We start from the raw sequence: 25443 nt of genomic DNA on the forward strand, positions 1-25443 counted from the left end.
TGACAGACCAAAAAGCAAAGTTGTACTGTGGCCAGAGAGACTCACATCCAAATCTTAAACCCACTGAATTAAAGCTGGGTGGTCTTGGCTAAGCCATTTAATTTATCAGCTTTGATTTCCTCATCTGTCAAAAGTAGTTTATTACAGTCTACTCTATAATGGGAGCACTGTAAGTGGTGGTTATTACTAAAGAATATGACCTTCAGTTAGAAAAATACTGGGCTATAAATATCAGGCAAAAATACTAGGTAAAGGAGTCAATAGCTAGAGTGGTCATACATCCCAGTTTGCTCAGGACAATTCCAGTTTATACCTGTTGGCATAATTATTAGCTCTGTGACAGATGGTACAGGCATTCTAGTAATAGCCCAAATAGCCACTTGTCAGCCATGGCAGCAAAAAGCAGGTGCAGGCATCAGGCAACGGAATCCCACTGAAAAGAGCAGAGAACACCCTAGTACTGAGGGGTTTGAATGATCAGGTCTCCCCTGAGCCAATCAGCTACTCATTAGAGAAGGTCAGATAATGGATAAATGCCTTTCTGTTATACATGTAATAGTTAACTGTGATTGTTCCTGTGATTGGATTCAAAATCTGTCTAAGGCGCTGAAGCGGCATGTTTGCAGGTATACCTATACCTTGGAGGGCGTTTGCACGGGGGGGTTAACTGAGGGAGTGCTGCCCACCTTAAGCATGGGTGGCCTTACACCCTCAGGCCAGGCCTCTCAGGCTGAATTAGAAAAAGAAAAAAAAAAAAAGAAATTAAAGTACTGGAATAACCATTTGCTGTTTTCTGCCTTCCCATACAGGGTGACCAGTAGCTATACATTCTCACTGATACACCTTGTCTGACATAAAGGAATGCATCTCCTCAAACCATGAACCAAGATAAATCCTCCCTCCCTTGAGTTAATTCAACTGTTGGGCACAACATCACCAATAACTAGTGTTTGTAGACTAGTTCTGTCTCATCAAATGTGTGAGGTATCTGCTAAGGTGCCAAATTTGCCCTAAAAATATGTATACCTTTAATTTTTTTTTCTGTGTACTGTTCAAGGAAGACTCACAAATTTGTTCACTTATAATGCCAATTTTATTTCACCTCATAGTTAAATTAAGGGTCTTAATGAAAGTTTTCTGGGGGAACCTCTAAGAAAATCTTAAACTTTCCTGGACACAAAATAAAAATTAATAGGCCTGGTTTCTGGCTTTGCAGTTTGGGTAGATATTTGACAGGCAAATGTGGCAAGGCAATATGTGTCAAGATATTCCACACTTTTTCTAGTGTGGAATACATAAGGTGAAGATACTCACCCAGCCTGTTCTAAGACCTGGATCTCAGAACAGAGTAGTTTTGATAATGGCAGGTAACCCTGGTTATCTGAGTCAGGAGAGAAAGGTCTTGCCTGATTCAGAACAATCCTGAACCTCCTAAGGATGATTATAGAAGGCAAAATGACTGAAATCAGAATGGGACTTCAGCACAAGGTTAAAGCTGACATTTTAGCGTAATTCCTGAAAATGAATATGAGAAAGAGAAAGGAGGGAGAGAGGGAGAGAAGGAGGGAAGGAGAGGGAGTGAGAGAGACTTCAGGAAATACACTACACAGTACATGGAACAGTGGTTGTTCAACATAAATTTCTCAGCCATTAAAAGAAGCAGAATTTGTTTTTATTCTGTTGCTTTCCATGCCTCATTCACTTTTTTAGAGAGCTCATCTTCCAGGTTTGTAAAGCCTTTCTTTTGCAGCCATAAAGTGTAGTGTTTACCATTTTCATGAAGCAGGTTCTTTCTAGGTTGCTATCAGAAAATTTGGAGACACTCTGAACTGTGATGTAGACGGGAAGTGGACAGAATTAATAACTTATTAAATGTGCTGTTGTGTTTGTGCTAGCCACTATCCATCTTGGGTACTAGACAAGGTGATTAACAGAATCTCAGACATCTAGAGATAATAAATCTTGCATGAATTATATGTCTAAATAGAGGTATTTATCAAAAGTAGGGTGTGGTAAGAAAAATGCTTATCCAGTCATATAAACTTTCAATCTACTCTGGGGTCCAAGACTATTACGGGTGTCATAAGGGATTCAAAGTTTAATGACCTATGGTTTCTGCCTTCAAAGATTAAAAAGAACTCAGGTAAATCCAGGAATAGATAATAAGTGATATATAAGAAGATTCTGGGAGAAACTATTAGTGTTTAAAGAACTATAAAAACACCTTTGTTTTCTGTTTCAAGTACTTATAAATACAAGATAAAATAATATTTCACATATAAAAATGTGTGTTTGTATCTGAAGCTGAATGCAAAAACAGTTCAAGAAATCTTAGTAATTGAAAATAAAATAATTTTTGGGATGGATTGAGGGAGGGGGCTACAGCTGGGATACAAAGTAAATAATCTGTAATTAATATAAAAAATAAAAATTATAAAGAAAAGAAAATGGAATAATTTGTAAAAGAATATTTAGGGGTGGTTTTAACATGTACATACTGATAGTGGCTCAAACCACAGCCAGCAAATGAAAGGAGGCAAAACAAAGATTCTGTGTCTACTTTCTCAAACTGAGAAAAGGCTGATCCCTAAAGAGGAACTTGGACATCTCTACCTTCCACTTTGGTTTACACCTAAAGTTAGCTGTCCACTCTGGCCCTTAAATATAAATAGACTCTAACAGATCGAAATCCACATTTGGGAAGTAGGCTGAATTTGATTCATATGGTATGGAAATATACAAAGCAGATACAGTAATTAAAACATGTAAGATTGATTAAGCAGCAACTGCAGAAGTAGCCCACCCATGCTGGACCACCATTGTCTAGGCTATGCCTAGGAGAAAATGCTCAAAATATAGGAGGAACTATACCATTAATGTGAAAATGTACATCAATGGGGAAAACCAACTCTCAGGGCATTGGAAGTCTGAGATAACATGTAACAGTAAAGCTATAAGATAGAAATGAATGATAGAGACATGAAAAGGAGCCCCAAATGACTCAAAATACTATAGTCCCCTTAAAATAATCTGGAGATGGGTGAAAGAATATAGTTAAAGAAAGAATTAAATAACTGGGTAATAAAACATAGGGAATCTTTCCCCCATGAAAAATAGGAAAGTAAAACCAATGACAGAAGGACAGAATCCATGTTCTTAGAAAACATTTGAAGAATGCAATTAAGAATCTCCAAAAATACATAATAGTTGCGAATTTTTATTTTCAACTAGTTATTGATTGATAGGCATTTACAAAAGTACACACTGTAGTGTTCAACAGTGCCTTTTGATGGGCATAAGGTGGAGAGAGTCTGCCACAGGAAGAGACAGGAAGACAGCGATCATAGTCTATGTTAGGATTATTTCAAAGGAGAGAAACAGTCACTTATAAGACCAGAGAAACACATAACTAAACACGTGTAAAAGATTCATATGACAAATACTATAACTTTTTCAGAAAGTAATCAACCTGTCTATGTCTCATTTGCATATTATTCATCCCGTGAGCAGAAGGAAAACAAGAAACAGAACATTTCATCCATTCTAAAATCACAGCAAACATTTCCATTTATCATTTGTGGAAGCATATGTAAGTTTTACTTTGCTTCTTAATAAAAATATAGAGGAGAGTAACAGAAAATTAATGGTAATGATTGCTTCTGGAGAGAAGCATAACTATTTAATAGTTAATTTATGTAGTAGACATATGAGTATGCATTTTATATAATTTATGTTACAGATAATGTATTCTTTCTGAAGAGTATTAACAGCAAGGACTAAAGTGATAGTTCACTCAGTAAAATACTTTCACATAAGCAGGAGGATCTGAGTTCAAACTCTAGAACCAATAGCCAGGCATAACGAAAGATACTTACATCCCAGTACTGGATACAGAAAGCCACAGATATTATTTCAAAACCTTTGAAAATAGCATCCCTAGCTGGCTGCCAATTCATTGGTATCTTTAAGTTGACATGACATCTTATTTGTTAATATAAAGAGTCTACCCCAAATTTTATGGAACATAACTGAACATACATAAATGTCTTTGAAACCAGTACAGAGACTTTGGCTATATGAAGGATTTTTCTTTTAAGTCATATTCGTCAACATTCTGCTCACCTATTTTCCATTTATTAAATATCTACTATGAATTTCATTTTTGTTCTTCACAGCATGGGGAAATTTAGATATGGACATCATCTTTGTTTTCTCTTCAAGAAAATCTGAACTCAGAAAGTACTTTTAAGTACAGTTTCCACATTAAGATTTTTCTGGCCCTTAGATTTAACCTATGTTTTATTTCACATGAGCTGTACAAACAAATTCGAGAGGCTTAGCCTAGAATGCCCTCTGAAAATAAGCTAATTGCTTTGTGATTCAAACTTTTTGTGATGATTTTAATCTCAGGAATTATTTGGCTGTAATGAAACCAGCATTCTCAATCTGAAGGCTGTGTTAATGTCAATTCATTGTTCACATTAAAAATGTTTGAGTTTAAGGAGAAAAAGTACCTATGCATGTATATGAAGTTTTACAAAATTAAAGAAATGTCTTATGCCACATGGAGGATGTTGAGCTATATTTTGTTCAAAAAGAGCAAAGAGTGTACAAAACAACTTTCATTTTCAGCACTTTTTTTCATGCTAATAGCTGCCCCGGAAGTTTTACAGATCCACATAATGGGAGGCAGTGGCAGAAAGCATATGGTCCTATGTAAATTACTACAAAAACCTGAGTTAGAAAGACATGAGGTAATGAATAAATTATTCAGTCGTGAATCAAATAAGAAGGGGAGACATTAAGAAGTGTTGAATGGGAGAATAAAGTACTCAGAATTCACTGTAAAACGGGATGAAAGCTTCGGTAGCAAATGTGTGTCTCCGAGCACAACAGAAGAGAAGAGAGACTGTGAGAGCCTTGAGCTTCTCCTGTGAAGTCTCCAGGAGCCAGAGTGAAATATTGGCAAGAAACAAGGCCCAGCCAGGAAAATAAATAATGGGTCAATGCCTAAGATCTAAAAGAAGGAAGGGTAAACCTAATGAAAATCAGACATCAGATCTAAGGAGAATGTGTAGGATCCTGCTCTTTCTTTTGTCCGCTTTGATTGGTTTTGATAGGAACATGTGTTTATGGGAGGGCTCTAATCTATGCGTGGAGATATTTGTTTTCTTTTAAAGCCTAGAGTTGGAGAGGAACAGAAATGGCAGAACGTTGTGCTGGGAAATTAGCTTAAGCCAGGGCAAATTTTATGGGATGTTAAATGTTGACATCCAAATGATATTTTTAAATGTTTTATATTCTGTATATGTTTTGGATCCCAAAGATCTATAATTTTTGTCTCTGGAGCCCACAGATGAGGCCAGTGAGCCAAGGACATTTCCAGAACTCTTGTGAGATCTTTGTTTGAAAACTGTTGGAGGCCTCGAGTATATGAACATGAGGCGAGTTTGTGTGGGGGGACAGATCAGGCTCAATGGTGGCTGCTGTGCCGAGAAGGTGAAGGAGAGTAAAGTACCAGGAGAATGGAGGAGAGCTGGTTGTGTGATGTTTCAGTCCATGGGGCAAGAGCTTGTACATCTAAAATTTAAAAAAAAAAAAAATTATAAAGTCCTAATGTTTGACGTAGACAAAACAGGACGAAACTCAGAGCACATGATATGCATATCTATGCGTTCATGAAGACAGGAACAGATATGTGGAGATCACAGGGTGTCAAGATCCACAGTACAGAAATACTGTAGCGATCCATGAACAAAAAGCAATGAGAACAGGGATACAGAGCGCTGTATTCTTTTGATAATCTCTAAAGTTATTTTTCCATTTACTCATTCATTCAAGCACTAGCCCTTATTGAATACATGCCGTACACACATGAGGCACTATGCCTGCAAAATGGACACAGAAAGATAAACAAGCCCCAGCACTAACCTTCTGTTGCTCAGAATCCACAGTGTTATTTTCTGAGAGAGAGAGGGGAAACACACACACACACACACACACACACACACACACACTAAAAAGAATCCTTTGGGGAGATCTAATTAAGAGATGAAAGCATTTAAATGCAGGACGAGACATCAACCCATTACAGAAAGTGTGCTCAGGGCTACTGAGGGTGGACCTGCTATTTCTTTCAAGATACTAAAGAGGTAGGGTTCACAGAAGCAAGTCAGCCTACAGGAGCGCAGCCCACCTTTCTTGCCTCGCAGGCCAAATGAAGAGGGCTTTGGTGAAGCTCACCGCGAAGCTGGCTTGAGTTCTCAGCTCTGAGCGGTGCGCGTCTAGCTCAGTAGTCTTTCCCTCTGCACTGCAGAAGCGAGATGTCCACTCTGACCTTCCCTGATGGGTCTGGGGATGGTGAGTTAGGACGAAGCGATTGGCAGAACTTTACCGGTAGCCACTGGCATCCGCTGGAGTTCAGCTTCTGTTAGATGCACGGAATGAATCTGCTCTGTCCCCTATTCTCAGGGCCCACTCTCAAGGCTGACAGGGAAGGGCACGTAAAAAGTGACATCTACAGTCCAATACTTCTGTTTCTGTTTCTCCAGATCACTTTTATTTTTTCTCGGAGCTGTTAGTTAAGTAAGAACTTGTCTGTGATATCATTATCAAGGTCCCTTGTACTTTCCACATTCAGTAGTTTATTCTCTCTTTCAGCCAGGATTATGTTCGAAAATTTCATAATTGACTAGAAGAAAGGCTACAGGAACGGAAATAGAGCATTTACAAGATCGCAAGAATAGCTGACAGGCTGAAAGCAAACTAGGAACATAAAGTTAGAGGGATAGAAACACGACTTACATTAAATTTATATTTAATTCAGTAGCACACATCTATGCAGAGAAGGAAATGAAACCAACACAGACTAATAATTTTGGGTGTTTTTATAGATCATAGAATTATCAGAAAAACAGTATACTTTAAACTCTAAATGTAGTTTTCTTTCCATTTCAACATAAGTTAGTTGACAAACAGCAGCAACAAATTGATTTTGGGGGACAGCTCTGTATTTTTACTGTCTTCTCTTTACTTAATGATTTTTTTTATTATTATCATTTTAATTCTGTTCTGGGAAAGAGAAAAGGAAATACACACAAAAGAAAATTCAGGTACCCCAGAAGACTGGAGGTGTTAAATTCCCAGAAGCTGGACTTACAGGCAAGATGTCTCTACTTCTGAGACATGTCTCTAGTCCCTACTCTTTGATCTTACATTTTCCAGAAGTAGATTTTCGGTAGTTACTATTTAGACCTTAACTGGAAGATGAGGGAGAGGAGAGGGAAAGAGCATTTGCATTCACTCTTCCAGGTTTGTGGCGATGACTCTTAGCAACACCACCTAGCTCCTTTCCCACCCGTAGAGACCTCTCTGGATCTCTGCTCATCTAGCAATTTCATATCTTGTGCCATCTTTCTTCATCCTCACCAGACTTTGATGGATGCAGACCAGTACGGATCTGTGGAGAAACTTTTTACAAAGAGGTTCCGGTACAGATTACTACATCATAAAGACAAACAAACTAACTAACTAACTAACTAACTAACAAACAAACAAAAAAAAAACCCTTTGACTACAGAACAGAATCACAGCAAACTTCAGATTATAAGCATTGAGGTCTTTTTGAAGCCCCCCCCTCAGCCAAACCATATGTGGCCATTGACCTGTTATTGAAAACTATGGTAGTGAGTATGTCCAAACACTAACGAAAGCTCTAGGAACAATGACCGTTCTGCCAGTTAAACTCGTGCTGGATATCAGATTCTAAAAATGTCTGAGGGTTGCTCATGCTTTTACTAGAGGCCACAGTCAAGTTAAAATCGACAAAGGAGGAGGGGAGGCAAACAAAAGTATTCAATCTGCTCTTCTCTAAAAGTAGACAATATTTCCGATGTCTTGAGGCCTATTTAATTATTCCACTCAAGTTCATTCTTAGTGGGGTCTTGTCAATAAAGTCAAATCAGCATCATGGTGTATAGCAGGGTTTTTGAGGGTCTTTTTTTGAGAGCTTCATTAAAAGCAGACAGTTTCTCTAACCTTTTAGCAGAGCCTGTTATCTGATGACGTGAATTAAAGTCTCTCAAATGACTAATAATCATATCAGGGCTGCCATGTCAGCTTGTAGGTTTGAATAAGAGGGTCTGAAAACATTTGCATGCCTCAACGTGCCCGCGCTAAGAAGCTAATGTGATAGTGCTGTCATAAAGCACTGGGAAGACATGACTTAATGTAATCTGTCATGTCATATGCTAATCTTCAACCATTACTTGAGTGCTATAAGTAAGTAGAAAGCATTTGGGAGAAATCCTTTCCAATTTCTCTGAGTACCACTTCTGCGGCTGGTCAGCTCAAATGGGTTTTGTGCATTTAATGCAGAGCTCAAGTCAAGTTGGTTTAGGTCACACTTAATTACCCAGCACACTGATGGGCCTAGTCGCTATAGTGCTATGGAAAGTGGTGATTTCAAAGGCTGCCTAATAAGTAAATATTTTATATGCAAAAGGAATAAAAGAAAAGAACGCTTTCCCAGGCCTTGATAAAGAATGTGTTCTTGTCAGAGGAAACACTATGAATCTTTACAAGACTTTTTTTTTTTTTTACATGCCTCATTCTTCACTTGAGGTGAGATTACTATGATCACATATTGAATATTTAAAGACTCTCTCTTGGATACCCAGAATTCTTCTGTATACCATGAACATGGTCAGGATGTTTCTTTAAACACACAGAAACAGAAACTAAGTGACCAGAGAGAGACATCCACTGAGTTCACTCCTTAACAATATGAAAATACCTTTTAAAAACACAGCCCTTAGGAAAGGCGGATTGGGTCTCTGAGCAAAGTATATTTTGGAAGACAACAACTGAGATTACAGCACTGACAAATTTTGGTCAAACTTTTTTGTTGTTTTCTTTAAGAGAGTGTGCAAGGGATTGTGATTCAAAATATAAAGTTTATTTTTATCGGCCACATTGAGTCAAGTCAAAAAGATGTTTAAGAACTTGAAGATCTGCCTCCTGGAATAGAATTCTTGAGGATGCTGAGCAGATGGCATGGGATTAGCCTCATCGAAACTGCTTAAATTTCCCAGCATTCCTATGGGGCCTGCTATTGGTAACTCAAGGGAACATTCTTGCATGTGGGAAATGGCTTTTTATAGGGTCTAATTAGAAAGAACTGCTAATTCCTACCTACAGCATTAAAAAAAAATGTTTCTGTGAAATATTTTCACTTGGAAAATGTATGTCAATTTCATAAAGAAAATTAATGTGACTTATAATTGATAGAGAGATAGTGTCTTCATCTTTTTCTACCAGCTAAGGTTTTCACCTTTATATAAGCCCTTCATTTCTACCCTGCTTCCCCTGTTTATGCTTTTTTTGTAGTGTGTTATACTTTCGTATAGTGTACAGTATGTGATATTTTTATGAATTGGTCATCATTGTGAATTGGTGCAGCAGCATCCACAGACCTCACACAACTGTAATTGGTGATTCACAGAGATAATGCATAGAGATGATTCTTGGTCCTAGTGAAATGCGGTTCCTTAGCTAGGGCTTCACTTCTGACATGACCTAATCATAGGAGGACTCTTTTCCAGAACCTTCAAACTCTTACACATTCAGCCATGTGGAGGTGGGGGAATGGTCATAACACTTTGCTTGGCTAATTAGAGGTTGGCTTGCTAGCATAAGTGTCCAAGACCAATCATCACCCGGACCATCCTTTTTGCAAAATTTATCCAACTCAGTCTAGGCACTCAGTCTAGGTGTCTGTGTATTCTTGGCCAATAGTTTCACCTGTGCTCTGCTTCAGCTTATCATAACAGAAATCTGTGTGGCTAGGCCCCATTATCTGCTATAACCTAACAATATTTAGCTACCATGAGCCTTCCTTTTTCATACCTGCTTACTTCTCTAGGGCCATTTAAATAATACATCTGTGTTTGTTTCACCTGTAATTGCTTGTTTCCTGGTGACCTATTACATTTCTGATTGCATCAACTTAGATTATTCTCCACTCTAAACGTATTTTTATTTATGTATATATGAATTTATTTATTACCATTACAATTTATTCACTTTGAATCCCAGCTGTGGCTCCTCCTTCTCCCCTCCCAATCCTACCCTCCCGCTCTCTTCTCCTCCCATTCCCCTCCCCAAGTCCACTGATAGGAGAGGTCCTCTTCCCCTTCCATCTGATCCCAGCCTATCAGGTCTCATCAGAACTGGCTGCATTGTCTTCATCAGTGGCCTGGTAAGGTTTCCCCCGCTCTCAGGGGGAGGTGATCAAAGAGCCAGCCACTGAGTTCATGTCAGAGACAGCCCCTATTCCTCTTACTAGGGAACCTATAAAGACTGAGCTGTCTTTGCAGGGGTTCTAGATTATCTCCATGAATGGTCTTTGGTTGGAGTACCAGTCTCGGAAAAGACCCATGGGCCCAGATTTTTTTGGTTCTGTTGCTCTCCTTGTGGAGATCTAATCCCCTCTAGATCTTGGGAAAGGACCTTCACTAACCCTATATCTGACAGAGGGCTAATATTTACAATATATAAAGAACTCAAGAAGTTAAACAGTAACAAATCAAGTAATCCAATTAAAAAATGGAGTACAGAGCTAAACAGAGAATTCTCGATAGAGAAATGTGGAATGGCAGAGAAACATTTAAAGAAATGCTCAATGTCCTTGGTCATGAGAGAAATGCAAATCAAATTAACCCTGAGATTTCACCTTACCCCCATCAGCATGGCTAGGATCAAAACTCAAGTGACAACACATGCTGGAGAGGATGTGGAGAAAGGGGAACCCTCCTTTACTGGTGGGAATGTAAACTTGTACAACCGCTTTGGAAGTCAATCTGGCGCTTTCTTAGAAAATTAGGAATAGTGCTTCCTCAAGATCCAGCTATACCACTCCTAGGCATATATCCAGAATATGTGCAACTATATAAGAACATTTGCTCAACCATGTTCATAGCAGCTTTATTCGTAATAGCGAGAATCTGGAAACAACCCAAATGTACCTCAATCTAGGAATGGAATACAGATATTGTGGTACATTTACACAATGGAATAGTACTCAACAATTAAAAAAAGGAAATTATGAAATTTGCAGGCAAATAGTGGGAACTAGAAAAGATCATCCTGAGTGAGGTATCCCAGAAACAGAAAGACACACATCGTATATACACACTTAGAAGTAGATACTAGACATATAATATAGGATAAACATATTAAAATCTGTATACCTAAAGAAGCTAAACAAGAGGAAGGACCCTGGGTAAGATGCTCAATCCTCATTCAGAAAGGCAAAGAGGATGGACATTGGAAGAGGGAGAAAATATAGTATAGGACAGGAGCCTACCACAGAGGGCCTCTGAAAGACTCTACCCAGCAGGGTATTAAAGCAGATGCTGAGATTCAAAGCCAAACTTTGGGCAGAGTGTAGGGAACCTAAGCCTATTTTTTATTTACCTTAGGAAAGCTCACCAGTGTCTTTGATCATGAACTTGTGACCACTCTTCTCTCATTAACTCTTACCCTTGCCTCTTTTTTTTTGTAAATAAATGATGTAATTAATTATTTTAGAGAATATCAATATTGTATCATGTATAGTTGGTACTATGTGAATAAAGATATATACATATATATGTGTGCTTAAATTATGGATATTGATGTGCATATATATGCACATGTATGAGTGGAGGTCAAAGGACAACTTATGGTTGTCAGGTTCCTTCTTACACAATTGGTATCTTGGGGATTGAACTTGGGTCATCAGGTTCATGCAGTAGCTTTTACTTACTGAACTATTTCTCCAACCAAAAAGGCACATGGGAAGAGAGAGAGAGAGAGAGAGAGAGAGAGAGAGAGAGAGAGAGAGAGAGAGAGAAGAGAGAGAGAGAGTTGTAAGGAGACAGAGTTTAGCCAAAAGATTTATCTTGAACTTCATAAAAGATTGTCTATGAAGAGGACTGGCTGAAGAAATAAGAGAGTCAAGATTAATTTCTTCAACCTTGACTCTTTTTTTTTTATTCCTTTCTCATTCTTTATATCCCAATCACAGTTTCCTCTCCCTCCACTCCTCCCAGTCCCTCCCTACACTTCCCTCTCCCCCAGATCCACTCTTCCTCTGTTTCTCTTCAAAAAAGAGCAGGTCTCCCAAGCATATCAATGAATATGGCATAAACCCTCATATCCAGGCTGGCTGAGGCAACCTGGTAAGAGTAAACAGGTCCCAAATACAGGCAAAAGAGTCAGAGACACCCACTACTCCTACTCTTGGGAGTCCCACCAGAAGACCAAGCTACACAATCATAACTATGCTCAGAGGTCTTTGCTCAGACCCGTATAGGGTCCCTGCTTGTCATTTTGGTCTCCATGAGCCCCTATGAACCTGCTTAGTTGTTTCTGTGGGCTGTGTTCTCATGGCATCTTTGATTCCTCTGGCACCTATTTCCTTCCCCTCTTCTACTGGGTTTTCTGGGTTCTTCCTAGTGTTTGGCTGTGGGTCTCCACATTTGCTTTCATCCGTTGCTGGGTGACCTCTCTCTAATGACAATTGGGCTAGGCATAGATCTATATTTTTAGGAATCATTTCGTTGACTTTTTTTTTTTTTTTGCCAGTCATGTTTGGTTCTGTCCTGGGTCTCTGGGCCGTCCTCCCTCTGGTTCTTTACACCAGGCAGTGTCAGAGGTGAGTTCCCTTTCATGGTAGGAGCCTCAAGTTTGTCTAGTCATTACTTGACCACTCCCACAAGTTTTATGCCACCATTATTACCCCAACATATCTTACAGGAAGGACAGATTGTAGATAGAAGGTTTTATGGCTGGGTTGAGGTCCCAGTCCTAGTACCGAGAGCTTTGCCAGGTTATAGAAGATGGCTCTGTATCTCTTATTCCTAGGAGACTTTGGTCTGATCTCTCTTGAGAAGTTAAGGGAGTTTCCACTGCTCTACTAACCCTGACTCTTAAAACAAGAAAATATAGCCTCTTCCTTTTTCTTCCTTAAGGTAAATCAGGTCATAACTTTTGCTTAAACAGCGTTACTCTTCATGTGAGCCATTTTATCATTCAATTAAAACTTCCCCAATTTATCTGTGACATAGTCCCTGAATAATCTACATGATTATTAGTATTATCATGGATCCTTGACTAATCCTCATTTATTTCCTTATTGAATACAGAGCTGAATTTCTCTACTGTGGGAAGCATTGCTCTAGTCCATAATGATGGTAATCAAATTAGAAAATGGTTCCCCCTCACATATTTACCTGGTGTTATCTCATGAAAACACTACAAAGCATGCAGGTTGCATACATGAGCTTGATTTATTTTCTCGGCGTGTCTTTTTAAGGCTCCTATGTAGAAACAACTTCCTGACTAGCTCTCCTGTTTTGTATATGAACATACTCTGGTCTGTTACCTTCTAAGGCACCCTGGCCAGTTTTCTCAGGGGGGTTCAGTTTCACACAAACTTCTTGCCCTTGAAGGGTTTGTGGTATAAAAAAACAATAGGTTCAGCCATGTGGAAGATGGCAGTGAATTGTGACCCATGACCCTGACATCAAATGACTTTTAATCTTTCATAGAAAATGATACTTTATACATTACATACCAGATTAACCCCAAAACAACATAAAACAAGATGCCAAAATGAATACGGTCATTTTACATCCTTGTTAATGATAAACTTGGGACATACACATGCCACTGCCGGCTGCAGGAGAAATGAGGATTGACTCAAATCTTCCAAAAGTTTCTCATAGACCATTACTGAAAACTACCTAAAGCACCCCCGTGGTTCCTTCAAATTTGCCACTATCTGAGTTGTGTCATAGAATATTAAGAGACCAGGAACATCTGGTAGCATATGAAGGGAAGAACATAAACATATAGGAAGACGGTCTGTCGATTCTAGAAAACAAATACAGAGAGAGAAAAACAAGGAGCTCCCAACTGTCTGAGATGAGATAACTTCTAGCTCTGTATGCATAAGGATGCCCTCAAAACAATCAAGATTCTTGCCATCAAACGTCCAGGACACTGGAGCTCAATGGCTGACAACTCTGAGGTGCGTCTGTGGCCTCATCATGTAGCATTTTTAAAGCAGGTCAGTATCACTCCCTTAACTTATGCAATGTTAAAAATCTATTTCTAGAAATTACTATGGTCCTCATAGTCTCCCTTATTAAGAGCCATGATTTATAGCTAGGTGTGGCGGTGCAGGCTTTTCACTAATATCTGCTATTCATTCTTAGTGAACGATCTGGGCTCTGCAGAGGGCTCACTAGTAAAGGCAGCTCATTCACTGTGAATCAAGCTTTGCTTTTAGAGGCCACAGGCCTACTCAGTTTCCTGCTGGGTTTCTGCCCAAGAACCTAATTGTTAATGGCTCCCAGCTGTGCCACAAAGGACATTTCTTTAACTCCTTCCTTTCCAGCTGCCAAATAGTAGCCTCTACTTGAGCAGTCAAATTCTTGGAGTGGGTTTGTGTAGAGATAAGGAGTTTGTGACCAGGGAGGAAAACCTGAGAAAGAAATGTGGATTTTCCCAGCCCCATATTCACTAGGCGCACACCACCGTCCTGGGTTGAGGTGACAAGCGAGGGTTCACGTTAAATCTTGACTAGAATATCAAAGATCCTTCTTTTTGCTCTTACATTCTTGACAGATGCCTAGTATTCTGTATTTATGCACCACTTGCCTCTTGTAGGTGTATTTCATCTCAAATGGAGATTCTTCAGTTGCACCTCCATGTCCCTATCCAGCGTTGATGAAGTGTGATCCTCACGGTCTTCCAGGGAAGCCCTCAGTGACTCCTGCTGTCCGACCCTACCCATTTCAGCTTGAAGGCATTTGAACAGCCTGGGAATATTCATGCAATTTAAAAAAAAAAAAAAAATCTGCACCATGTGTCGTTACATCCTGTTGCAGAATGTGTGTCTCCAGTAGCTCAGTCTGCATGGGTTTCTTTCCTGATTCTGTGTTTTTCTTTCTGGCCATAAGAAACTTCTTTCTTTTATGGGAACTGCCAGCCAGAGATGAAGACTTTCCATTACCTTTATGTCCTGTTCCTAAAACTCCCTTAGGAACTTGTTTCCTTCCTATTCCAATGTTTCAGGATCTTCAGGGGCCCCAGCTCTTTCTACTACTTCTTTCTCATCTTTCTCAAGTCTTCATTTACATCAGCCTCCAGGGCCCTAGGCTCCCTCACACACCCTCCTATACACTAGCAATATGCAAACCTGCTCCTGGTTCCTCAGTCTACCTCAAGCTCCCCCTTCTCTCCCAATCCATTGCTGGTATTTTCACAGTAATTAGAGTCCAGAGTCCTCATGGCTGTGTCCATTTAATGTGTCTTTCCTCTTCTGTGGTGACAGCTTTCATAGAGGATCTTTTCAAGAATGTAAGAATAGAACCAATATTTATTCTCTCATATTGCTCCAAACCTCATATGCAGTAGGAATTTTGTGTCTTCTAATTAGCAAGCTTGTGTATCATTTCTAGTCACAGCATCCACAGCTAGTATCTATTGTTGATCACAAATATTGGACTCTAGCACTTCACTGTGTATTTTTCCATCTCTCTTCACAATTCTGTATGGTGGAGACTTTCACTGTCCCCACTTTGCTAAGAAGAAGTGAGACACGGGAGAGGAGAGTTTACCTCTGTAGAAAGGATGGGATGAAAAGAGCCTGACTCCTGAGAACAGGTCCTCAGGCACAGTCGTGAGCAGATTGGTCACAGTTTCTGTCACCTTAGAGATTAATGTCTACTGGAAGGAATTCATCAACAGTGATATGAAGTTGAGAGGGAGTTGGAGTTGGAAAATGGGGCAGCATATAACTCACTTTATACATGTTTGGAATTCAAAGTATAAAGAAAAATTTGAAAGCCCAAAGTTATTTAAATAAATATTTACTGTCTGTGATAGTGTCTCTAAAAACCAAGAAGAGGCTCCCTCTGTTATATAGGACATGAACCTTGAGTTGAGCTAAGGGACCGGGAACATCTTTTTCAAAGTGGCAACATTTACACTATGACAAGTTGGACAAGAGTGCATGGCAATAGAACTGCAATGAGGAAATAGCATCAGACAGGAGAAAGAGATGGCATAGGTTCCAAGGGCAGGAAAAAAAAAAACCAAAAAACAATGGAAACCAGTAGTGGCTAAATGCCTGTGATGGAAGAAAAGAGAGTGGAATGAAGTGAGGTTGGGGAGATGGAGAGAAACTCTGTCTTGTTGGGGCTTACATGCAAAGGCAAAGGTTTTAACGCATGTCAAATATAATGGAAACTTAAAAAAACAAAAAGACACAGATTTGCTCTTTGAATTCGCGCTTGAAGAATAACCTAGATGGAGTTGTAAGAAAATGGGGCACACCAATTAGAAGAATATTTCAATTGATGTTCATTTTAGAGGTGAAGAAAATATAAAATCAGCAAGTTGCCTGAGTTCACAGTTTGTGTCAAAGCCAAGATTTGAATCCAGTTCTCTCTGACACTCAGGTCATGTTACTCTCAAAAGCACCAAGCTCTACTTACGATGATGACTTGCATATCCCCACTTAGGAAACTGAGCATGAGCGGGAGCCTAGGATACACCCAAGGGCGTCCACCTGGTAATTAACACGCCGCAGGCCCTAGCTCATGCTCTGTGGCCTGACCTCGCATTCTTTCCACACTGCTACCTTTTGCTATGAGCCAACAGCATGTTTCAAAATGATCCCTTTTTATGATAAAAATGGAAACATTCAAGTCTTAAGTAACATGAGGGTCATAAATACAATGTATGAAAATACCTTCCCGGTATATCTCACAGGATTGTTATGAGCTTGAGATAACATGCATTAAAACACTTCATAAATTGCCAAGTGCTCAACAAAAGTAAGGCATCGCTGGTGTTTGTTATATAGGAAATCAGAGTACCATAGCAACTTGTCCAGTAGGAGTGGGCCTTGGTCCTGAATGCTCCTATGAGTTGCCAAAAGAGCTCGAAGAATATAACATGTCTGTGTATTTCCAAGGTGCTTGTGAGTCAGGATCAGAGCCAGAGAGAAGCAATTGGATCCCTGTTTCCACCATGCTCCGGACACAGTTATGCCTGTTTGGAGTTCAATTGGATAATCCCCACAGTAATTACTTGTTCTACAGAAACCTGTGTGCCCCAGAGTGCTGCCCAATATGTCAGTATCGGAACTCCCATTTTTACAAGGCAAGGGCATCTTTCTTCACCACACCTGAAGCAGAGAATTTATCTTTGCAATTTAAATTCTCAAGGAGAATGAAACACGGGTACACAGACCAAATCAATAGTCATCTTTCTTCCATTAAAGAACTTTTAGGGTCTTTTATAGGATCCCATTTCTTGTTAGTAGCCAATTCTTAAAGATACTTTTGGTCTGACTCCGTGTTGGTCAAACTACAAATCATGGCCCATTGGTGAGCTATGAAATCAATTTAATGGTTATAAGCAGTATTTAAAACATGAACTAGAGAGACAGGGAAAAAGTCTGATTATCTTGAATGCACAATAGTTATTCTTTTGGAAAGCTGTCTTCAGTCTTGAATGCATGTCCCTGTGTCCTAGATTACAATAAAAACATATTTATTATTATTATTATTATTGTTGTTGTTGTTGTTATTCTTTAATGTAGGTCACACTAGAAAGACATTTGTTTCTAACTGGTTAACTGGTGTTTCACATTCAGGAAAAATACTGACATCTGTGCATCATCCTAAAATGGTTTTATTCAGACTACCTCCTAGCTTCAGGATGAGCAATGCCATTTATTCTTGATGCAGCCAGTGCCTGCTCTAATTTAATTACTCCCTGAACATGTCTAAAAGCTCTACCACATGGAAAGGATCTGAGTTGGGTGCCAGCAAAAACCAACAGCTGTTTCCTGAAGGAACTCTGAAGGGATGGCTTCTAAAAGCAGGTGAAGGGTTTTCAGAGCAATAGCAAAGCATGGGACTATTTCAGACATACAGGAGGTAGAGTGGGTTCTCCATGGTCTTGATTTTTTTTTTTTTCAGTTCATTTTCCAAACACTTGAGTGATCTACCCAATATGTCAGGCTTTGTTCTTGGTGCTTTTTCACAGGTTTACTCTTGTGGCTCATGAGGCAGGTATGCACTGTTGTTAGCTCCACTCTGAGGAAGAAACTATGGAAATGAGTAGACACTGAACTGCCATGAGGATGCTCTTCAACATGTTCTGTATTATTGATAAGGCTTCTTAGTGTTCACTGATAAGGATGTCTTGCCATGAAGGGTGTGTGTGTGTGTGTGTGTGTGTGTGTGTGTGTGTGTGTGTTTGTATGTCCCCTGCATGTTTGCACTCATGGGCAGAAGTGGCAGAAAAAGCAACTCATACAAAATGTGCCAATACAAGCCTAAAAGAAAGACCATTTATAGTAAAATGCTAAATGCAATGACTTCCAGCTTTTACTCTGCTGCTTTGAACCTCTGCAAATCTCCTTAAAACAACAACAACAACAACAACAAAACCAGCAGAATAGTCATGAGAAGGTAGACCAAGTTACCAGTTTCTCTTTTCTTCTCCTCTCCTCTCCTCTCCTCTCCTCTCCTCTCCTCTCCTCTCCTCTCCTCTCCTCTCCTCTCCTCTCCTCCCTTCTCTTCTCCATTCCTCTTCTTTCCTAACCACCCAAAAATAAGTAAGATTTCCAAAAATTTTCTGCATAAGGCCAATCTTTTGCATTCTGTAAGCTGGGAGTAGAAAGAAAGAGAGAAGAAATTTGGAGAAAAGGTATACATAATTAGCAGGTTTGTATGAAGCTATGTTACACCTGAGGGACGAAGAACAAAGCCTTTTAAGGTGAATGTAAGGGTTTTCAAGGTTGGTCACAAAAGATAAAATCAGCTGCAGGTCTAACAGAAAGCAAAATTCAGTAGTGATCCCCAAAGTTAAACCTACAGTACAAATAACATCTATCTTTTGCAAAGAAAACCATTTCATAGTGATCTTGAAAAAGCATAAATCTGCCTAGGCATCATTGTCAGATACATTTTAAGGGGGAAAGAAAAGCCTCTTGACCTTCTGAGAAACAAGGCTGAAATATTGCCTTAGGTAAGAATGATTTGACCTGACTGGGACATAGAAGATTAGGGAACACCCAGAACTGCAGCATTTCATTAAACTCATTAGAAGTTGGCCATTGTTTCCACATGTTTTTAAGTGGCTGATATGAGAATGATTCTGATTAGATGCCGGTCCTAAGTGTGAGGTGGGTGGGCCCCAAGAGCTCTGGTACCTGGTCCCAGTAATAAATCTTATCACCTGTACGAAGTTCGATGGCCTGGTTGGTGTTTCAGACATCCTAGCTAGTGACCGTTGGTGGAAGTCATTTTTCCATTTTCCCAACTTCTATTTCTTTGTTTTATTTATGCAATTTTACTCTATTTGAATTTTATTTTAAATTTCTTATCACCCACAACAAGGTGAAAGTCCTTGGAAGGCAGAGACTGGGAAACTGGCTTTGCAGAATACACACGGCCTGGAATGTTATGTTCCCTCTGTTCCTTCCATAAATGTTTATTGAGTGGCTGAGAGCAAGTTCTAGACACAGAGACTTTGTGTACCCCTGCAGCTACCACGTCCACTGCTTCTCTTCTTTTTATATTGCTTTTAAGAGCCTTCTAATCGCTTGATTGGATTATATCTCAGCCTTTTGGGATATTTGTTGGAGACCACCTCCCCATACTCCAACTTCTGTCCCAAGTTGGCGGTGACCATGAGGGTGAATTTAAACACACAGGGAAGATGCCTCTTCTCGTTCACTGGTGAATGCGAATAGGGAGTCTCAGTTCCAGGGAATGGATCTGAGAGGCAATCAACCTGTTTCTCTGGAAGAAACTCGGCTTTCCTGACACCGAGGAGAGCCCCCCCAAAACTGGGCAACCATGTACACAAGCTGCCATACCGCATACATTGGTGAAGACAGGGTGGGCTCCTGAGCTCCTGTGCTCCTGCAGAGAAGAAGGGAGACGCCAAGGGCGCCAATAGTATGGGAGTTCAACCAGATCTTCCGTTTGTGTTTTTAAAAAAGGCAGAAGATTTACAGGCGTGGAGGAGAAACCAGAGCACCCATTGTGTGTAAGACAACACCGAGGGAAGGGAACATCACGCAGATTGTGCCAACTCCTCTGTTACTTAGAGGTAACACGGAACATTAGGGAAGGATGCAGGTGACTCAGTTCTCCTTTTAATGTGTCTTTATGCAGTGTTGGATGAAATGCCCTCCTTGGCTTCTACAGGTTGTCTCCATATGGATAATCTATGAAGTTATCTCCTTATTAAAAAGGGAAGTTTTGTTCTTTGCGCCCCTCTGTCCTAAAATCACCAGAGTAATGACATTTGCAGAAAAGAAAAATAGGGTAAGAGGAAAGAACAGCTTAGAACCGGAGTCTAGAAATCCCTTCTTAGGCTCCTCCAGTACCCATGTGGTGGGTTAAGGATTTTTATGGGGTGCTGAACCCCAGTTCATACAGTGCGGGGCAGACTGCAATTCTGCCACTTCTCTCCTTTGTTAATGAAGCACAGCCCAACATGGAAGTTAGTGTCAGAACTGTGAATTCCTCTCCAGGAGCCAGTGTATGTTGTGAACCAAACCCTCCGTGCCCTTAATTTGAAGTTTTCCTTCTTCCAGCCTGACCACACAACCCTGCAGTTCTCTGCTTCTCACACCTGCTCTATTCCTCTCTTGCATAGTGCTTCACATACATTTAGCTCACTGGCCCTTTTGTTCATTCAACAATTGTTTTTACTGAGTGTCTATTTTGTAAACATCACTGTGCTGGGTGGTGATGATGCAAAAACTAAGAGAATGTATTTCTTGCTCTCAACTTGCCCCTGGGAAAACAGATACCTTAAGCAAATACTTTATATGTTATTCTAGTATGTTCTATGCCAAGTTGCTATGGGAACACACAAAGAAGGCACTTAACCCAGTCTGGGGTGGAGATGGGCAGGGCAGCATTCAGGAAGAAATGTAGCTTGGACAGTAGAAGATGATAAAGTATTAAACTGGAAATTTCTTGGAGGAATGGAAGGAGGAAGGAAGCCAGGAGAGGTTCCTGGAAGTTTTTGCAAAGGTTTATAATGGAGTAATAGCAGTGCTGGGCTGGGGGATTGCAGGTGGTTCGGTATGGCAGAGGTATTAGTGGAAGACTGGAAAAACAGACAGTCGGTGATGGAGGGGCATCTTGAGTCCTGGCAAGGAGTCTCAGCTTTCTCCAGAGGGCCTTGGGAACCCCTGAGGGGTGTAAGTAGAGCTAACACATCTGATTTGCATTTTGTAAAGGTCTTTCCAGTTGAAGCCTGAGGAACGGATTGGAACAGGAGAGAAACCAGTTAGGTGGCCACTTTAGCGGACCAGGGAACACTGTGCAGTGAGGAGGGTGGGGTGTGTAGCCGTCATAAAAGCCAGAGATGTCGGCTGGGTTCTGACGATGGCGTGTCGCCAACCACCGAGCCAGCCAAGTGGTATGACATGCAATTATCAGGTAAAATTTGATTGTTCACTTCCTCTTGCTATTTTATTATATTTATTCTATTTATCTTTCTTTTATATGAGAAAATATCATTAACAGCTGTTGGCAGTGGCCTCTCTTTTTTGTAAAATTGGAAACCAATAATAGCACACACAGATGAAGCAGACTCACAAAAAAAGTTTAAAAACACTAATATTAATTTTTTTTTCAAAGGGAAGAAAAAAACCCTATGCCATATGCAGAAACTTTCCAATTAGGTTAATGTACCTTAAACTGTATTAGTAATTAAGTGCTTTGGGTATTAAAATGCCTAATCTAGCTTCAGGCTATTTTTGATAAATCCTTTGACATTTTGCCAACCAAGTGGAAGAGACAGAGCTGAGGAGGCCTGACCTAGGGATTAGGGGGTTTTTGTCTCTCGTACCCAGCGTGGGCAGCTTACTGTATGACCTTGGTAGTGTTACCTTTAGATCCCAGCCTCTAGTTGTCCTGTCTGTAAAATGGCAAAATCAACAACAACAACAAAAATCATGATCATTGTGTAACACCTTACACAATTCTGGAAACTCAGTTACTTGTTTTTTGAGGGAATTTTTGGGGAGTAGGGGTGGGTTTGATTTTTTCTCCTGCTTAGAGGCATACTAGCTGATGTTTCTGGTGATTGTATTATCGTAGCTGTAGTTTGTATGTGTGTTTCCTATGTGTCTCACACAAGCGAAGGATGCACTAACCTCCTGACCTATCCCCACGCCTACCAGGATTCCTGGAGCTACTTACTAAAGTTGCAGGCTTTGTTGAGTGTTCTGCTCTGATTTCCTCATTGGCAAATAGATGTTTTTAGGCTACATCATTTGAACATAGGGCAGGAAAGAAGCAGGAAGAGTTGGCACCATCTGCATCTTCCCCATTTGCCCAGAGTGAAAGAATGTTCTCAGAGGCAGGCTGCTGACTGTAGAGGACAGTGATGTGCATCCTATGGCCAAAGAGAGCCCCATAGAGTTCTTTCTGCCTCTATGATGGACAGGGCTAGGGGCAGAGGCTGAGTGGGACATAGTGGCTGCGAAACAAGATGGGGAGAGTGAATTGCTTTTGAGTACTGGATTGTCAAAGATGAATCTGGAGCTACGACTGGGTTATCTTTCACTTTGGAATTTACTTGTTCAATGGAATCTTTTTGTTTGGTGTTAACCTAATGCATGCTATATAAGTGCTTAACCACTGAGCTGTATTCCCAGCCATGCTTTTTTTTTTTTTTTTTTTTTTTTTGAGACATGGTCTTCCATTTCTTTGGCTTACATTTGTGAAAATCTGGCCACCCTTACAGATAAAAGAAAATTTCATTTCTTTGCCTAGCTGGAAGATATGACTTTGAACAGAAATTACACACTTAATGAGACAAGAAAGAAAGTAGTACTGTAAAAGGTAAAAGGCAAGCCGATTCCTGATGAAGCCTAGCTAGTCTCTGAGCCTTTTGACTTATTAACTATCAGATGTAACAATGAGAGAATAAAGTCCAGGAAACCAGGATCAAACTATATGCTATGTGGTATCCTTGAAAAGGTACTGGTCTAGCATTTTGGGGCTTAAGACTCAGTAGCTGGTCAGTTGAACAAGAATTCCCAGTTTTCTTGTTGGGTGATCCCTCCACTGTTCAGGGGTCCCATGAAGAATCCTAGAGAAATCTTGCCTCTGCCTATAACATGATAGCGGGGAATGATTAGCATGATTTCTTCATCAAATTTCAGTCAGATCTCAACTTCTCCATCTAACCATCTGAGTTCCTCATTCTATGTACCTCTGTAAGCCTATTAGGATAGTAGATGAAAATACCCACTGCCTTTTTTTTTTAAAACCTGAACACAAAACATGTGGAATTGTATTCTCAGAAAAGCAGTGGGTTTGGTAGGAAAGACTCTCTTCACAGGGAAGACTTTCCCTGTGCTTATTCTGTTACATAAGCTTCTATAGTCACTAAGATGAGAGAGAGACACACACACACACAGAGAATCCATTTTAAAAAGTCAGCATCCTTGGAAAGACTGTCACTTCCTCTTCTCTCCAATGACTTGTTTTCCTGGAGAGACCCTTGTGTATGTTTACAAATATCCCAGTCTGGTCCAGGATTGCAGCTAGAACTACACAGGCGAACATATGGGCTACAGACAGAGCTGGGTGAGGAGAAACAGACTCCAGAACTGGTCTAAGTGAACTGGCAACTCAATTTCAAGGACACAGGAGAATTACCAGCAGGCTCTGAACTACAGAGCGGAGCCTTGTCTGTGTATTTTTGCATGCATTCGTGCCACTACCAATCTGTCTGTTTGTAATGCAATAGCCCAGCTCCTTTGGTGGACTGAGTGCATCCAAGAGAAGCAAAGCAAGTTCACCCATAACTAGGACACATTCGTGAGCAAAGAGTAAGAGAAATTAAAGTTATTAAGTACCAAATCTATTTTCACATTCTATTGCTACCCCTTGCTCCAGTGACTCAAAGCCATGCAGCTCTTAGTTTGAAAATCCATCACAGAAACCTTGATATCTTGTGAGGTTTCCATATTATTTTCCCCCAGAGTTTTATCAGCAATAGCAACACATTAAATCCCTTTGGCATCATGGTCACGAGACGTATCTAACAGGAAAAGTACTGGTTCTATTACCCTGTGATTCCCCCCAGAGATGACATATGGACAATCTCAGAACAAGAATTTTAAAGACACTCATACTATGAATGGAAAAGAGTGCTAAATAGTCCCTGGTGTTTCAGCTTTTTGTTATCAGTGCCAAGGAGGGAGGGTGGATGGAGGTACCACCAAGAATAAAGGGAAAAACAGAGGTTTCTTATGGAATAAGTTATACTGAGACACCTAAGGAGCTTGTAATAGCATGACTCAATTGTTTTGGAGAGGATACTATCTAAGGGACTCAACCACAGCAGTTTTGACAATCTTCTCAGGTTTGAGAAGCAGTCACTCTGAATTTGTGTTCAAGGTAGAGTGAATTTAAGTGAATTCTCTCTTTTCCAACAGTTTTAAATTTTCTCTCAAACTCTTAGGCCATGGTTGTATTACCATGGTAATACCCTAGTCCTCACTCAACCAATGTTCTTCAACATAGTTATATCCCAAGTTACAGGATGGCCATTGATCTGGTAGATACTCATTCAACACAGGGAAAACTTAGGACTGCTAAAAAAAAAATCTTGTCATTAATCAGAGTCAAGGCAGATAATTTAGTTTATATCTGATGCACTTTGTTTTAGTGGCTTAGGCCTTTTGAATGAAGAGTATCATCCGAGAAGATGCAATTTACTGTTTATGGTGGCTCTGCGAAGTGAACTTGGCGCTATTATCCATTTCATCCTTTATCATCCCTGTCAGTTCATCTGTGGTCCTGACAAGAACCTGCTAATTTCTGACTCCTTTCTGGACACAGCCTGCTCAGATGGTCCAGTGTCGGGTTGGAGTAGTAAGCATTAGCCTTGGTTTGAAGAGCTGTTAGGAAATGTTCGGTGAAAACGTTCTGTGAGGGCAGGTCACACGGGGTGCTTTTCACGGCAGCTGTAGCGCCCCCTGCTGCCCAGTTAATGTCAAGAGAGGCCTTCTTCAGAAACCAGCAGTGTAGTAGCCAATCAGCTCCGTGGATAGAGAACCCTAAACAATGTGCGTCTGTGGCAAGACAATGAGATCTTCACGCAGGCCTCCATTGCCTGCTTGGTGGTCGCACTGGGACAAGATAGAGAGGTTGGACTTTTACAACGACGCCACCAAACTATTGGTTAAAATCAAACAGACCTGCTAAAACAGGATTCGTAATCACGCAAAAGTGATGCCTAAAACAGGTCTGTGTTTGTTCCATTTTTTTGTTGTTTTGTTTTGTTTTTCAAGACAGGGTTTCTCTACGTAGCATTGGCGGTCCTGGACTCACT

Source organism: Meriones unguiculatus, chromosome 10, assembly GCF_030254825.1.
Source record: "Meriones unguiculatus strain TT.TT164.6M chromosome 10, Bangor_MerUng_6.1, whole genome shotgun sequence".
Classification (NCBI taxonomy): Eukaryota; Metazoa; Chordata; class Mammalia; order Rodentia; family Muridae; genus Meriones; species Meriones unguiculatus.